We start from the raw sequence: 18,023 nt of genomic DNA on the forward strand, positions 1-18,023 counted from the left end.
AGACGGAGTCTCGCTCTGTCACCCAGGCTGGAGTGCAATGGCGCAATCTTGGCTCACTGCAACCTCCGCCTCCTGGGTTCAAGCGATTCTCCTGCACCTCAACCTCCTGAGTAGCTGGGATTACAGGTGCCTGGCACCACGCCCAGCAAATTTTTGTATTTTTAGTAGAGACGGGGCTTCCCCAGGTTGGCCAGGCTGGCCTCTAACTCCTGACCTCAGGTGATCCACCTGCCTCCCAAAGTGCTGGGGTTACAGGCATGAGCCACCATGCCTGGCCGTTATAAAAAAATTTTGGAGACTGGATCTCACTATGCTGCCCAGGCTGGTCTCAAACTCCTGATCTCAAGCGACTCTGCAGCTGCAGTGTCCCGAGTAGTTAGGATTACAGGCAAGAGCCACTGTGCCCGGCTAACATCAGTATTTTAAAATAATTCTCCTTACAGCCAATAATTCAGAACCACTTATCTAAGCTAACTGTTCAAAGGAAATCCAATGTTTTACACCTATGACCTTGTCACTTGGCATATACCAAATTTCAGTTATAGCCCATAGTCTTCTAATGAATTCTGTTTGTGAGAAACTTGGTTGATTTTAGTCTTTGGATGTTTAAACTTTTAAAAAATGCTTTTGAAATGCAATATTAGTTACATCACAATCCTCTTCAAGGAATATTACTAATAAGTTTATGCAATTATCTTTTATAGAATTAACCAACAGCTATAACTTCCTCCTCAGTCTTAGGGTAATCCAGGCCTTTAGAGTGAATAATTATTTCCTGCATATTTATAACTCAAACGGATATTAATATAAATAAGGTGTTTTATGGAGTCTTAGAGCGTGCTTTACAGTTAGAAGATTCCAAACAGAGAAAATTCAAACAACTTTAGTCAAAATCACATTAGGAAGTAGATATAACTGGCCTCAGGGGTTTTGCTGGAAAGAGAAGAATGAACACTGAGTGTTATCAATGGCACTTAATATTGCATAAAGCACACAAAACTCCCCCGCCAATGGGCATCATAAATGACAGGAAGGCTGTTTATCACTGTAATCAATTAATTTCAAATAATACATTGAATCCCCAAATCTTCAAGTCACATTTCTAATAAACAAATTTTTAAATACAGAGAGCATAGATTATTTGCATATTTGCATGATAATCCAAACAAGCATTTCATTCTCTTCAACAGTGAAACAAAGCGGAAGCAAATGTAGTTACTAATATGAACTGTGGAAATTTGGCAAAGAATCCATGACATTAAAGATATGGCAGCTATTAATTTTGAAGTCCAAAGCTTGTATATTTGGTAATTCAGAAATGTCTGTGTCCCATTTGACCTCTGGCCAGCCTCTCTGTCCTCACTTCTAGTCAATAGTACGGCAATACTTTTATGAAAAAACAAGGACACTGTTTATTAGAAAAAAGAAAGTTCATATTGTTTCTCACAGTAAAAATTCTAAAAATGACCCTTTTCCTTTTTCAAAGGGTCTTTTACTGAACCCGGAAAAATTCAGTTAAAAGCTAAAAGCTATGCATTTGATGAATAAACTTGATATTATATTTCTTAGTTTTCAAATATAATATGACCTTGTTCTAACGCGTCAGTAGTTATTTCACATCTAACTCTGGTTAGGTTTTGTTGTTTTCCTTTTTTAACTACAAAGAAAAAGTTTAAAGGTGTTCTTGAAGTTGAATTCTCTAGAATATCCATCTGCACTAATTAAATTTACTGAATAACTTCTGAAATCCATTTAATACTCATTTATAGACTCCGTCATACATCTCACATTTTAAAATTAAAACCATATAAATTACTATGATTCTTGCAAATGCAGGTTAAAAATGAAAACAGCTCAAGAAATGAATAGCGAAGTGGTCACTAGACAGCGATGACATAAAATGAGATTTTCCCATTTCAATTAAAGCTAATATTGTAGCTGGAAAAATATATTTTCGCAAACAGTAATAAGACATTGCTTGTGAAAAGATGATTTATCAAGTAGTTGATAATATATGTTTTTCTCACTTCACATTAACAATGTGGAAGTATATATCACAGACCAACAACTAATTCACTTATCTTTAAAAACAATACAAACATGTTTACACAAACTTAGTTATATTGTCATTCCAAGGTTACTAAATATTTTTCCCCAAGATGCCAGGCAAAATGAAGACTCAGTAATTGACTCTTTCTTTCTTCCTATCTAACAGATAAGATCAAGTATGTGAGATTTTGGCTTAATAGGAAGAGAGCGGACTTGAGACTGACTATCTGGGTTGAGATTCTAGGTCTGACATTAAGTGGATAACTTTGGACATGTTACTTTGCAAATTTTTACCTCAGTTTCTTCATCCATATAATGGGGATAGTAACTGCACCTACCTCATTAAGTTTTGAGGAATAAATGAATTAATGCATTTAAAACTTCAGGCCCATAGAACAGTGCTCAAGTATATGGTATGCTCTCAAAAAAATGTTAGCTGTGGTTTTTATTATTATAATTAGCAATTCTTTCAAATTAATAATATAAGCTTTTAAACACATATCATAAATGTTATTATAATTATTAGAGATATTTTGAGTAGTGACGCTAAAGAAAGTAAAAGTGGAATTCCTAAGTCATAGTTGAAAGTATCAATTATATTTATAGAAGATCAGTCCTACTTTCAACCACCAAGCCAGCAAGAATTGAAAACCAACTGGTCAACATATGTCGATGCAGATGGAAAAAGGATACAACTGTCTTTAAATTCCCTAAAGAAAGCTGAGTGGAGAGCCTTCTGGTCACTGCAGTCCAACCTATCATTACGCGTGCAGGGAGACTCTTTGATGGGTTTCTTAGTCTATGAATAATATATATTTTGGGGACAGTGTCACAAAAATAATCTGTCTTTGCTCCAAAAAGACCTATGACTAAGCAAACGCAAAGAAAGAATTACCTCCCAACCACAAAGGAGGGTGGTACCCCCTGTGTTGGAAATCAAGACAACTGGCAAAACTTTAAAAAGTATTTTTGAGATAAAAATGGCCCCACGGTTCATATCCTGGAGAACCAGCAACATTTCACGTTTCAAAACTACTCTTCCTTTGACTTTAAAAAGTAAAGCTGGGGGGAAAATATCTGATTATTTCTTTATGAGGCATTACTAAATAAAAAAGCCTACCTTTTTAGAAGATCTGGTATTTACAAGCATTTCACAAGGCAAAACGCAACTGCAAATGTTCAAGTTCGGTGAATACTGCTAAGAAGAGTACGCTTTTCCCCCAGTGAAATTTGGGATGATATTTGCACTTTGAGTGATAGAAGATTTTAAGTATAAATAAGTTTGCCTCTGGAGTTTTGTCTTGAAAGGATGTCATGTATATTCAAATTGCAGCAAAATAAACGATTCTGGTTGTTCTCCAAGTCCGTGTGACACCCCCCACCCAATACTGGCATAGTTAGTTAGTGAGGCCATCTACTTTCTTGTAACAGACTACAATTCTCCCCCAACCCTCCTGCTGATACTGTAAGGATAAGAGAGAGAGGCTATGACAATCCACATGATACAGCTAGAACATTCTTATCAGTTCACCACCTACGATTCCTGGCCTTTTAAGCCAAGAGCAAATATTCCGAATTACCCAAAACAAAGCAATGAAATTACTTACAGGTTAGATAAAAAGTCGAGCTATCTGATGTGTAAGATTACAGATTTAAAATGTTGGCAAAAAAAAGTGAACTCCAGAATTGTTCTTTATGATTCATCTTAAGTCTGTGTGCTGTGTTCACATAGTCAAAAAACATTATAAAATCAACTTACAACAGTCACGTACACATTATAATATTTGAAATAAAACATACAAGGATTCCTTTTTCTTTATGAAGAAAACTTACTATAACAAGCATGTGATAGAACGTCAGAAAGACAATTTAGCAATTAATCTATACGACGTGACAACAGTGTCAATGAGTTCCAACTGTAAATTATTTTCTTACCATAATGACAAAGTTGTTTCACAAAGGTCTTAATTTATATTGCTGGATTTGTCTATGTGACAATATATCAGTTTCATCATCATGTTGTGCCTTAAATGTATTTTGTAATTTTTCCCTAGGCAGAAATCTGAAACTAGTTTTCATACATATATATATACACACACACACACACACATATAAAATGTTTCATTTGTACAAACTGTCATTCCTTAATATATTTTCTTAATCTGCATTTTTAGTGCATGTGAATTATAACTGATTAAAAAATGTTTAATTTTCCTGAACTTTTGAGTTGTTCTCCAAGTCAAAAATTGTTTTAAAATCCTAAAACTAGCACTTAAGTACCTTTCTAAAGCCTTCAATTCTGGGAGATATTTAAATATCATGAACTGTATACAAAATGTAAATGTGTCCATTATCTATCTGCATATGCAGTACATACTACACACACTTGAAATTTCAAATTCTATTAACTTACTATACTTATGAATTCAGAAACGAATGCAACTTCCATTGCTCAAATTTTTTTAATTCACATAGTAACAGAAAAATTATTTTTTATGAAGACAGCAAAAACTGATTTTTTAAGAACAGTCAATAGAAATACAGAAATCTTAACAAAAATTAATTTCATAACTGATTTTCTATTATGCTTTTAAAACATGCACACTTACAAAAATAAAATGTCATATTATTTTGTGAAAGGACAATGTATCATGCATCTCTATATGGACTAAGAACGTTTTGGTAGCTTAACTACTTTGGTTTTAAGTTAATGGTGTCAAACACTTAGGGAAATCAGTATTATGTATCAGATCAAATAACTGGTACTTGTGGCCATATCCTAAGTATTCTATTACAATACATTTTTTAAACAATGCTTTTGACTTGAGTAGGAAGGTAAGTTTGCATTTAGTATGAGGGAAGATATGTATTGAAGGATTATGCAGTAAATTTCATAATTGGAAATTTAATAATTTTATATAAAAATCTATGATTTATTTTAAACAATCCTATAAAAATTTACTCATATTTAAATATGACACATTTCATAAAGATGTTTGTGAACTTTTAAAATTTTATTTTTAATGGAAAGTAAATATTTGGTCAAAAATATGTTTGGAAGAAAGCTTTTGGTCTATGAATATTATAAAAGTTTCTTAGAAATCTCTTAAGGCCTGAGCACAATAAAACTAGGGCAATGCATATATTCTCAGTTACTCTTTAAAAAAACCTGTAAAAGTGACTATAGTGGCATGTTCTGACACATTCTTTTCATAAACCGAACCCTGTTAGTGACAGCAGAACAGATTGTGTGCATCTGCTGGGAATGAGCCAGATGACAGTGGAAAAACGCACATGGATACCTTGGCACAGCAAATAAAAAATGGAGAAAAAAAGACCTGGAAGAGAAAGTGTTCAACTTTAATTGAAACATTCTTTCCAACATGATGAACATCATCCAACCACATCTTTTAGCCTGTCAATTTTACATATAAAAATGTGTTTTAAAGGAGTTCTTTGTAAATTAGAGCTGTTTTGTCCTCTCTCAGCACTAAATATTGACTCAGGTTTTGGGTTATTTCTTCAAATTATGGCAATGAAATAAGCATTAGCGTAGAAAAAGAGGCCAAACCACTCTACCACAGCCTGGTACAAAAACACTAAACTTATAAAAACCCTTTCAGGTTCAAGTCGAATTTTAAATATCTGGGGTAAGTTTTTGAATTATGTGGGTATTATATTGACAAGTGCCAAAGATGCCACAATTCAAATATTCTGCAAATGTGACTATTGTAAATGTTGCTTGCACTCAAGAGTGCTACAATACTTTATTTTATGCTGATCAACCACGGTATTGTTTAAACAATTGGCTCAATAGCGGTAGAGAGGTCTATACATAAAAACAAATGTGCTTCTATAAATCATATCAAGAAGTTTTCTCGGATGCTCTGATTACAATGAAAATTTATTCTATACAGTATACAATGCAAATTTTAAACTGAAGATGAAGTTGTTTAATAGATTAGTAGTCTGACTGAAGCAGCTGCAGTCAAAAAAAATTCTGGTGATTAACAGCCATTTTCCAGTAATCATAACCCTGGAAAGGGCTACTAAGTAGGGGGAGGGGGTTGCAGATGGGAATAATTCTCTAAGCCCATGTGCCTTAGAGGGCTCCATCATCTTCATGCAGACTTATTATTATTATTATTATTTTTAAATTAAAGCTTTTAGAGGCGTCCTTGATTGCAGTGTTGGGAGCTGTCCATGCTGTTTTACCATAGGGAAGTCCACTCTGCAAGAATTCCTTGCGCTGAGCACTCTTTATCCAGGCATTAAAACAGAGTTAGAAAAGAAAGCTGAAATGCAAGGTGCACACTAGAGGGGCATTATTCAAAAGCAGGAGAACGATTTCAAGTGGTTGCAACTCGCCAGGTTGTATAAACTGGGCATGTCTCATTGATATTACCTGACATTCAAAATACGAATTTTTTTGAGAAACTATGTGAACAGAAAAGCTGAACAAAGGGGTGTCCTGACACCAGTAATGCTCACATTTTTTAATCTACATTTTACCTAAATTTGTTTGCATTATCAGAAAGTAATAATCCTCAGGTATAATTCTGCATTTTCTATACTTTATGTTTTTTCTCATATACATAAAAATACCCAAATTAAGACGAGTTCATTTATTCATCATCTCAAAGTTGATAAACTGTGGTCATAATGAATAATCCCTCAAATCTAGAGAAAAATAGATAATAAGGGAACCATTTGCTGGTTATATTTTCTTTTCAAATAAAAAATGCATTTCCTCTTTATGGGAAAATACAATTCATTCATTTATTCAACAAATATCTATAGAATGCCTATTATGCAAGAGTTCTTGTGAAGGATTATAAAGACTAAAAGAACACACATTCATCATAAATTAATTCCATCTCTATAAATAATCAAAGTTGTCTAATAAGAAAAATAAACAAAGATTTTGAACGTATACTTCAAAAGTGAATATTACTAAGAAAAAGACTTAGAATTCTTGGCAAGGCTAGTTACACCATTAAAATCACCTAATAACTACATGAAACACTTCCTCCAAACTGAACTTGCATCAAGGAATAATCTATCTGCAATTCAGAACTTCGAGTAAATGACTTTTAAAATTCATGGATAGTATTATTTTGTTTCTTTGTTTCCATTTCTGGTTCTAAAAATAATATGATATTTATTTAATAACATCTAATCTGTGAAAGGTTTTGATTTTCTTGAAGAAAGCAGCATATTGTACTTAGCAATCATTAGAATTGACCCACCACTGCGTAAGAATTACAGACTTGCTCTGAATATGACCCAAATTTAATTGACTGAAAGTATTATTGAAAAATAATTTTTAATAACCATCTCACCCAAAATTTCGAAATGATCATTAGCAGGAATGTAAAATGACTAAACTATAGTGTAATGCTATGATAATAATTTAGTAATTACTGATCATTTACATGTGTCTGCATTATGGTTTTATATCCATTATCCTAGTAAATCCTTAAAAAACTTTAAGAGGTGGGTGATTTTATAACTCCCATTTTACAGATCCTGGAACTGGGGCTTTCTGGTCATTAAAACAACTGCCTAAAACCACTAACCAGTAAATGGGAGGTCGGCTTTTGGACCCAGTTTTGGTCGTTGTTCTTAATCATTACTCTTTATTGTTTATGGACATGTTTGTCTAATAGCGTAACATATATAATCAAAGAAATGATATTAAGTGTGGAAATGGGGTCTCCAAACTCTTTATGGCTGTTTAAATGATCTTCCCTCTCTTGAGTGTATCTTCACCCTTTCACGCTTTATGTCTCTCTCTGCTCTCCCCCACCCGATGCTCCCCACACTGTACACACACCGTACACACACACACACACACACACACACACTCACCCCGTTGGATTTCTGGTCCAACACTTACTTCATAGAGCAACCTAAAAGGCATAATTTGGTTGAACTTGCCCAATAACTGTACCACTTCCAGGGAGTTCATGAAGCTGTTCATGTTTGCCACGAATATACCACCAAGTGACTCTAAAGCTGCTGTTGTTCCTTACAAAGACATGATCCTACAGCCCTGGCTGTTTCAAGATCAGTGTCTGCAGCTCTTTCAAATCATGGCATTGGGCTGTGATGAACCACATCAGTTTCTGAAGTGTAAGGAGATACATTAGCACCTAAAACAATTCTGTCGCCCGTGTGTAGTCAAAACAAGTTAAAAGTGCACTTGCTTTCACAATGACAAATACTTTGAAGCAAGAAGGAAGCTTCGAAAGGAGAGAATCCGAAAACAATGAAAACGGAAGGAAACAACATTGAAGTGAAGAATTCTCTGATTTTTTTTGAAGCTATGAAATGAGAGAAGCGGAGGGAAAAATCACATAGCGCTCACTCTAAATCAAGCAAGATCAAACAGTCTTGGAAGGGATATTGCCGATTCATTTCAACCAAAGAGTTATAGGGAAACAAATAATGGGTATTGAGTATGTTACTCAGCCTTCTGCAAATCCATCAATGTTGCCATGGATTTTTTTTTTTTTTTTTGATTTATGTAAGGCGGGAAAAATTCAAACATAAAATGAAAGAAAAAAATAGTCAAAATTATTTCCTTTAACTTCTAACCTATATAGAGTCTAAGTGGACTTCCAATAAATACGAGAAATAAAAAAATAGATTCACTTAAAAATAAACAAATTTGTTAGACTTCATTTAGTTAAGAAAAATCATCCAGAATGAATTAGGTCTGGATTTACACAGTACCTTTTAAAGATATTAATGTTAACTGTAATAGAAGGGTGAAAAGATCTACTTTTTAAACCACATAAACCTTTACTAAAAGACCACCCAACAACTTAATAAGGCTCCTCAAATATGGATGAAAATCAGGTACCTTAAAGAAGTAATTGTTTTAATGGTTAACAGAGTTTAAGATTTCCCAAATTCTTGACCAGAGAATTATCAACTAGGTGAACCTCTAATAGAGTCAACGTTTTAATCAGGTATAGTTTTATCATATTTAAATAGAAAGATAGTTTATTATCTATTTTAAAATTTCCATTCCATACACGTGTTCAATAGTTGAAACTTTACAATGTATCTGACAATATTTACCAAGGGGTATGATTCAAATGATCCTACTGTTCCAGAGAATTTCCAAGAAAATAAAGAAATCTCTTATACAATAGCCTAAATAGAAGCATAGTTTTAATCTGAATTTTTAAATATGTGTAATTTTCTAACAAATAAACGCCAAAAAGTATTGACTCATATCTATATTAGCCTTTACAAAACAAAGTTTAACATTTTTTTCCTCCCTTGCTAATGGGCCTTGAAAAAGTACCAGGTATAGGAATATGCCATTGTTTTCATATTCTTATAAGCTGCCTTATACATTTTTTAAGATTTATGCTGCATTAATTTCTTAACAATTTATTGGGAACATTTGCATTCACAGAAAGATAGATGCTTGATATTTAAACATAATTAAAATTATCACTCTTATCTATTTAGGTTTCAAGAGAAATAAAATTAAATTACACTTAACTGTTGGTCTAATTTGGTCAATTTCATATAGGCAATTAATAATTAGTGTAGTGGGTTAACGACAAAGCTAACATTTATACACTATCCATATACTGTTAAATCAATAATTTAGTTTAAAAATAAAATTAGACCAAATATTTATTAAGTGGTAACACTTTTTCCTGAAGGCTCTCATTTAATACATTTCTAAAGAAGAAGGCTAGTTTTAGAAAGGTGTGCTGGCTGCACCTCATACAAATGAGAATTCTACTGATTGAAAGGAGCCATGGCAGCTAGAAATTATTTTCTTAATAGGATTTTTAAAAAATCACATGGGTAACAGTTGAAAATGTAACTGGTAATTAAAGCCTGCTTCTTAAAAAATTTTTACTTTATTTTTTTAAGGAGAAGTACAAGTTTTTAGACTATAGTTTCAGATACAAGGAACATTAATGCAGATATTTAGAAGTCAATTTATTTTGCATTGTATTAAACACATTACTTACACTGTACCTTTCAAATGAAAAGCATAAAACTAAAGCTCACATTTTCTCCCTCTGTACTCTGTATTTTGACCCCTAATAATCATTTAAAGTGTGGGTGTTTATCAATAAAAATTATTGCAGCACCACACATTGTGGTGGAACGTTGCTATTTCCCGAGATAAGTACAAAAAACCTCAATGCTAATTTGCATCACAAAATGATCTAACATATCTGGAATATAATGCACAGGCTTCATTGAAAAGAAACCATTATATTTTTCTTCGTGAAACAAAAAGTACAGATACCTGATTGGGTCTGGGTGTGCTGGAGGTAGGGGGTGGGGAAGAGGTCTCATTTTCTATCTCACACCTATTGTTTTATGCATTCTAAACTGCTATATGGGAATAAAAAGGAAACATACTGAATCCACTTTGCAGTTAATGTCTTAGCAATTTAAGAGGCTGAATTTTCAAAAGAGGGGAAACATTATGCTTTTCCTTTCCCAAAGCTATTTCCCCTATTTCCCAGGAAGAAGGCCCTCTGTTCCTTACCCTATGCAGGGGGAAAAAAAGGACATTACTTAGGGCTGAGATCACTCCGAGACAGAAGAAGGGAAGTTTATGATGTGGCACTGTGCACAGTATCTGGTCTGCAGCCAGTAAGTTTTCATTTTGTAGCTCTGCTTCCAGTACCTGCCCTGCATATTCAGGAATAAAAATATACCAGAGCTCTACCTGAAAACCTGTGGATGTTACAAAGAATTAAAAGAGTTTATTTTTCTTTCTTTATCCTGAGTGTAATTACTGTTTTTAAAGAAGAAAGAGCTGAAACTATAGTAACTGGAAGTTTTTGTTTTTTTTTTTTTCCTTTTTAAACTCCTCAAACTACCTTCCAACAAAGCCATTTAAGTTAAATGGTACATTTACAGACTCACCTACATGAAGGATATAACTTAAAACATCTGCTCAGACATATACGTTCTGTTCAGATATAAAAAATGTGGCAAAATTTTTTAAAAATATAGGACCACTATATTCTTAAAATGTGTGTTCTTCTCTGTGTGTGTGTTCATTCATTCAAGAGATCTTTGACTGCAATTAGGTAGTCGGTCCTATAAAGGCTTCCTTGTGTGACCATAATTTCTAAAAGTAAAATGCTCCAGTGAATATTTCTGCTAAATAATCACATCTTCAAAATTACTTTAAAGAAATTCCAATCTCTCATGTTACATTAAGCAATAATGTCAGTTTTCCATAATATGCCTTGGTTGTAAGCACCTTATTCAGGGTCAACAACTAATCAGAAGACAAAAAGTATAAATCGCGTGTTTACTCTATAGCAGGCAAATTTCTTTGTCTATCTCAACGTATTTACGTTAATGAATTTATTTTCTAATTTTGAAAATAAGCATATTTAAGCCAAAGCTGCCTGTCTTCGGGGTTTGGGGAAGGATGCACATTCTCTTGCTATCCTTCTAACTTGCTGAAAGAATCACAGGTGTGAAAAAAAGACGGGGATAGTTCTTGGCTGTTTTTTTAAAAAAACACTTCACATTCTATCGAAGGACCACATCCACCTCTTTTTAAATACAATATGCTAGGAATCCATAGTATCTGAGAGCAATTTATATGAATTCTTCATGTGCATCTTATCTATGACAACAAGATAGAAGAGGAAAACCAGACCACCACGCTCATGATGCTATTTGCAAAAAGCAGGTTCTCCAAAGGGACTAATTTGAAGATCAGATAGTTCCTCCAGCCTCTAAAAACAAGTTTTGAGTATTTAATTCAAATCACTACTTGAGGACTTGCACTGTCATTCTACCTGAATCCCAACCCTTGCAGGAGGAACAACATTGTTCCATTCATTTCAAATTAACAGCATTAAGAATTAATAAAGTCTCTATAATGTCTGCATTATTTAAGAGTAATGATTCCTGAAGAAATCTGCCTGTAATAGGCTTACTGTTTTTATTGCTTGTAATGTTATCAATTTCCTTTTCAATGCCCTCGAAAGATTCTCTTCATGTGCTTTGAACTTTGTTTACATTGGCTGTATTTTTAAAATATATACCAAGATTTAACTTGCACAATAAAATGAAAATGTACAGCAAATGAACTATAGTGATGACAAATAAATGTTACTCATATCACCTGAAAGTAAACCATGAATTTATATAACATGTATCACATAATTTCCATATTTAATAGGAATATGATTTTTTGCAGTAAACATTAAAATAGTATCAAGGAGATGCGAGATAATAATATATTGAATAGCCTTTTCTATAATCTTATTTTTACAATGGTATTCTTTGTCATAGAACATTCTTTAATTATTTTTCTTACACAGACAAAAATAACATAAGAACATCAATGCTATCTTCATATTCTTAAAAGAGAGGGGCAAGGAATGAATGCTTCCAGCACCCTTTATTTTGTTAGGCCTCAACATTGTCTGTAAAGTAACATGGTTACTACAAAATTCTTGATTTAAGCAAGAACAAAATTATTACAGTGTACTTTACAGTTATTTCATGCATGAATGTTAAAACATACTGAAATTATAAAACTTTCATATACCTTTTTTCAATATTCAGTGTAAGATAGGTTGTCAATAAGAGCTGCTTTAAAAAAAATTGACAATTTTCTTTGCTCACTAACTATAGGAGATCATTGCAAATTATTTTCTTTCTCATGCTGCTATTCACTTACATACTGCATATTTGCTTCAATTCTCCAAGGGAAGAAATGTGGCTCTTGTGGGAAAGGTCCACCCCTTTCTACATGTTTGCTTCCTTGAACTAAAGGAACACACCCCCTTACATTCTTTGAAATGTGTCCAACAATTGTAATAGCACTGTATTATTGACTAAATTAGAAAATCTTAAGTGATAGTCAAATATTGTTAATACGCTGTGTATTTTGAGTCAGAAGACCTAAATGACACATACACAGATAACAGAAATGAAGTTCAATCAAGTGTCTACACTTGGATGCTTAGAATGTTTGTGTTAGTAGAAGAAACTCATGAATGTTTTTGTGTACATATATGTTGTATGACACCTCAGGAAGAGGCCCATGAATGTTACAAGTTTTTGACTGCCTCCTTTCAATTTAAGACCCGTTAGAGGAATTACCCCTTTCTTTCATAATTATATTAGAGAAAAAATATTTAGAAACTTAGCAAGCAGAATCAGAGAGCTGTTTGAAATCACAAACGTGCAAAAATATCACAGGTCTGCACTTATCATCCTAATGGCAGAAAACTCACACCAAAGTTGGTACCCACTAACTTCTACCTCATTAAGGCAAGCTGCCGGTCATTGGATATTACGTTCTAACAGGACTTCCCATTATGTAGAATAATGTATTTCCTTCCAAGGCAAGTTTTTCTTTTGTCATTATTTTCTAATAAAGTAATATACTCCACATTTATAGAAAATTTTGCATTTATCTTTATTTTATCTTTTCTAAATATTCTTTTTCTTTATTCCACTTTTACAAAGAAATTTGCAAGTGTAAAGACACAGCAAGCAAAAAAAAATTATATCTCTTTTAAGATATTTTAGTGTTTAAATGAAATGGATAGTCCTTGTGCAATTTATCAGGCATTTCAGAATGAACTCAACTATATAATTAATTCCCAGACCTACAAAATGGAAGCTTTGTTATTTGCTGTGTTTCTCACTTGAAATAAGAGTGAATATATAACTGGAACTCAAGGTAACAAACTTATTAAAACTTAGTAAGATATGGTTATGGTCAAAGAAAACCCGCAAGTGCATGCCACAAATCCACTCAGAAGAAACATCTCATTCACTAAAATTTTCTATCTTATTACAATGGTGCACAGAAAATTAAACACATAAATATTAATTTTATGTATCACAGATGATGTAGGCAATGAAAATGCAATGTTTACATTTATGGGTGACTCATTAGTGTTTTATTGTGTGAAACACTAGGAGGCATCAGTTGGGTGAAAAAGGACTTCAATTTTAGAAGAAGCAAGAAATTACTGTAAAGTTGGGTGTGTAAGAAGTTAAGATTTTTTAAATGTTATTATGTAAACCAAAACTTTATTCTCTGAAATAAACTCTCAAAACATCACATTCTGTTGTAAAGAATGACCTTTATATAACATTCATGAGATATATATATATATAATTTGACCAATGAACTTTTATGAAGATATATTTCAGATGTATGGATTCATAACTATGTAATTACACATTTTTATGTAGAATATATTTGGCAACAGAATAGCATAATGGATATTGACTATTATGCATTTTCTGCTGAATTACTCAATAACATGAGTGTATGTTTTATTTCTGGCAAATTCTGTTTTGTGCTATTTATAACGCCTCTGAAAATGTCTAATGCATTTAAGTCTTACAATACCTGCTTCATGTAAGCAGACAATTTGATGTTTGTTCATAAAGAAATGATGGAACTTAAAATTTACACAATGAGGACATAGACAAAAAAGGACATGTTTTCTCTTACTTCACTACTGAAAGCCTGTCATTTGAAAACTGAATTTTCCATTGTTTGAATGGTTCATAATGATGAAGCAACAGGGTCAAAGTATACTTATCTAGCATCATTTGAAATTGAGTGTCTTGCCATTCCTCAACAATCAGCTTTTATCTTTGACCTATCAAAATAACATGTGAACTATGTAATCTGCCTTTTGTAAGGTGCATAGACTCTGTTGTTGTTCCTGGTTTTGTGAATCACCTCTGTAATCTGGTTTGATTTCCTAAAGGTGACAGATCTCGGTGAACAGTCAAGCTTTACTGAGTGCAAGATAGTCCACGCGCCTATGAGATTAAGGTACAGTGCTAAGGACGGGGATCTTAATTACCTATCTTTCCACATGAAGCATACTGATGAAACATCAGTGATTAAATCACTTCATCGTGTCCAGGCAATCACCACATTAGTATAGAATGAATATGTGTATTTTGATAAGTTTTAGATATTAATTTGTGTGGCATTTTCTCAGAGGATGAGCTTTTGAAAAAGAAGTGTAACTTTATTAATAATCTCTTAACAGTCCATCTTGTGACCATGAATTGCATATTAAATTCTTCTACGTTGCTTCGAATCATGTCCCCAAAGCCAGAATTCTCTGTTTAATAGTTATGTCTTTGTTGTTATGTAGCACAAGTATTGCTGCACAGCTATTTCCCCATTTTTGTCACTTTCTGAGATTTCATAGACTCAAATTATACCACACTTTAGAGTTGAGAAATAAAACCACAAAATATACTTCAATAAACAGAAGAAAGTTTTAAAAGATAATGTTAAGATATGCTAAGGAGTTATTCAGTGCTGTTCTTTATAAAAGAAGTTTAAATACAATATATTATTTATTAGAAAGATACATTTGCAGTGTTATGCAATTTATTGATTCCGTTAAGTTAGGGCCAAGGAAAAAATTTCAGGTATCATTTCCCCCAAATTTTGCAAAATGAACATGTTTACAAAGAAGAAAAGAGGCAAGTTGCCTCTTGTTATCTAAGTTTCATGGAGTTATCTAGTATTAAAGTGCTTCTATCTTGAAAAGTTAGTATCGGTGATTGCATACTTTTAAAATACGAATAGCTCAGAAAAGGTGGAAAACTGTTTTTATTACAAATTGCTCATTCGTTATTGAAATAAAAAACAAACATTTAATAAAACTGACACTTTAATATTATCTTTCAATATATTCCACATGCACAGCAATCAGGATGTAAATGGTATAATTAATGAGTGAAGTAAAATGCTGCCTTTCCTAAGCCTGAAAAAAAGTCAAACATTCCAATGCTGTGTGAATTATATTAATAAAAATAGTAGATTTTTATAAAATTTAGTAAAACTTGAAGTAAAGATAACAGCCACCTACTGCCTGTTTGACGGGAGAATCAAATTTTAAGCAAATGTTATGTTTAAAGACTGTTTTAATGAAAACTTTTAGAATTGAGTTAGTAGCCGAATACACAGCTAAATGTACTTTTCTACAAATTGAACGAGATATTTAAAATATTTCTTTCCTCTTGAAATAGGATGTTAGATAGGGACATCTCATTTTACCTATCAAGTTCTGAGTCTTGCTTTAGAACTACTTCTTTTAACGTAAATAATTTCATGCATACACTGGAAGACAATAATATGGCTTTTAATAGCATTATCTTTAATTGAAACTGATGAAGAAACAAAAATACTGCTTATACCATATTGGTACATACTGAATGTTTTTAAAGACTAGCCAAAACTGACATTATTTTTTAAAATTAAATAAGATGTTTTAGTTTCAAATTAGAGATTGTTGATCTATTTAAAGCTAAAATTGGTATGCAATACGAGGTTAAACGGGGTTCACAGGTGGTCACATTTCCATGTCCTACCAAGTCTCTAGGGACTGGAGTTATTATACTCCACATAAACATCTTTACTCTGCAACCACAATTCCATTGCAAGGTGCCAGTGAAAGTAGGCTGGTCACTTTTTTTTTTGGACTGGTATAATGAGGTGGCTGGAGTTTCCTTTATAGCACTTAGAAATTATATGCAGTCCCCAAGCATTTCATAAGACAATTACTATTAGAGTTAGTTTCAGATTCACAATAGTAAAACGCACTTTGTGTCAAAGCAATTCTCCACTGAGGACCGGTTAAGGAACTGGCAGAGAGCCCAATTCTACTTATTATACTGTCAGCATTTACATATAAACTATTTTATACAAAAGACACGCATTCCTAAAATGTGACGAAAAAAGGCTTTCCCCAAAGAATGATAACTACTGGACTTAGAATAGTCAGAAGTGATTCAGATATAAAATTCTTTAAAAATCAATAGCCATGTTCAGGGAAGGAAGATAACATTAGCACTAAATGTAAATACTTCCATAACATTTAATAATACAATAAACAATGTGTCACACCTATATATACTTCCTTTGTGCCAAACTTTATCATTGAGTTTGGTAACTTTCATTCCAAGTCCAAAGAGAAGGCAATTTAAGTGACTTAACCTTGCTTGCTTTTAAACGGCTATATATTTGACTTGACCTGAACAGCAAACTATATGCTGAAATCGAACGTGAATTGTGAAATGTGTAGACTATCATGGCAGGGATATTACTTTTTGTCCACACCAATTAAGAATCCTTCTGTCAAGCCAGTACTTTGGTGAGGGAAGGAAATGCACAAAGGTATACTCTGACAGACAGCCATGCTTTAGCTCAAACTAATCCCAAGAATTAGTGGCTCAGAAGCATAACCCAGGGCAAATCAGTGTCTTTGGGGGACTCATGGGAGCATCTTTCCACAGTGAACTAACTGCTAAATCTTAAGACATCTACTTCAAGGTCACAGAACATGCTGTGAAACATTAAAATCCACCAGGCTCCACACGCTCCACCATATCAAACATGCTAATGACGTGAACTAACTTCATGAAACTTTAAATACACTGGTGTGACAGGAACGAGTCAGGAGTGATTTCAATAGCTGATGGCAAACAGATACGACTATCTAAAAAGTTACTTTTAGCAACAAACAAGGAAATCATGGAATCTAACGAAAAGAATGCACAACGAACCTCAACTTCAGCCTTCAAAAAAGGCACAGGGATAGATAGACATAGTGCCGTGGAATATATAGATGCAGATTTTAGAGACAATACCCGGGTTTTCTATTTCCTCGAGAAATGTCAGGGGTACTTACATGAAGGAAGACCCGATCAGATTAGTCCTTGAGATATTTTCCTTTCTTAAGAGAGAGAGAGAGAGAGAGAAAAAAAAATAACAACAATAATCTTTACTTTCGTCCAGCGTTGAAGTGCTTCTCCACCTGATTCAAACATGCAGCCACGGCGACCCACACAGAACCTTCAAAGTCAATCCAATAGCAGCCCGAAGATGTCTGGGTGTACGCGTGTGCTCAAGTGTCTGTGACTGCGAGCAGAGCGAGCAGAGAGCTGGAGACGATGTG

At 33.3% G+C, this 18,023-nt stretch overlaps 1 protein-coding gene across 4 annotated transcripts in view; it reads right to left on the reverse strand.

The window, feature by feature from the left end:
- MEF2C (myocyte enhancer factor 2C) overlaps positions 1–18,023 on the reverse strand; it is a 195,427-nt gene that overhangs the window by 155,973 nt on the left and 21,431 nt on the right. For 2 of the 4 annotated variants that reach the window (XM_011944248.1, XM_011944247.1), the window contains exon 1: positions 17,757–18,023. The exons of the other annotated variants lie outside the window; for them this stretch is intronic. The gene's annotated coding sequence lies outside the window, so the exon portion shown is untranslated. The remainder of the gene's footprint in view (positions 1–17,756) is intronic. 4 annotated transcript variants of the gene reach the window in all.

This window comes from Colobus angolensis, unplaced genomic scaffold, assembly GCF_000951035.1.
Source record: "Colobus angolensis palliatus isolate OR3802 unplaced genomic scaffold, Cang.pa_1.0 Scaffold23, whole genome shotgun sequence".
Lineage (NCBI taxonomy): Eukaryota > Metazoa > Chordata > Mammalia > Primates > Cercopithecidae > Colobus > Colobus angolensis.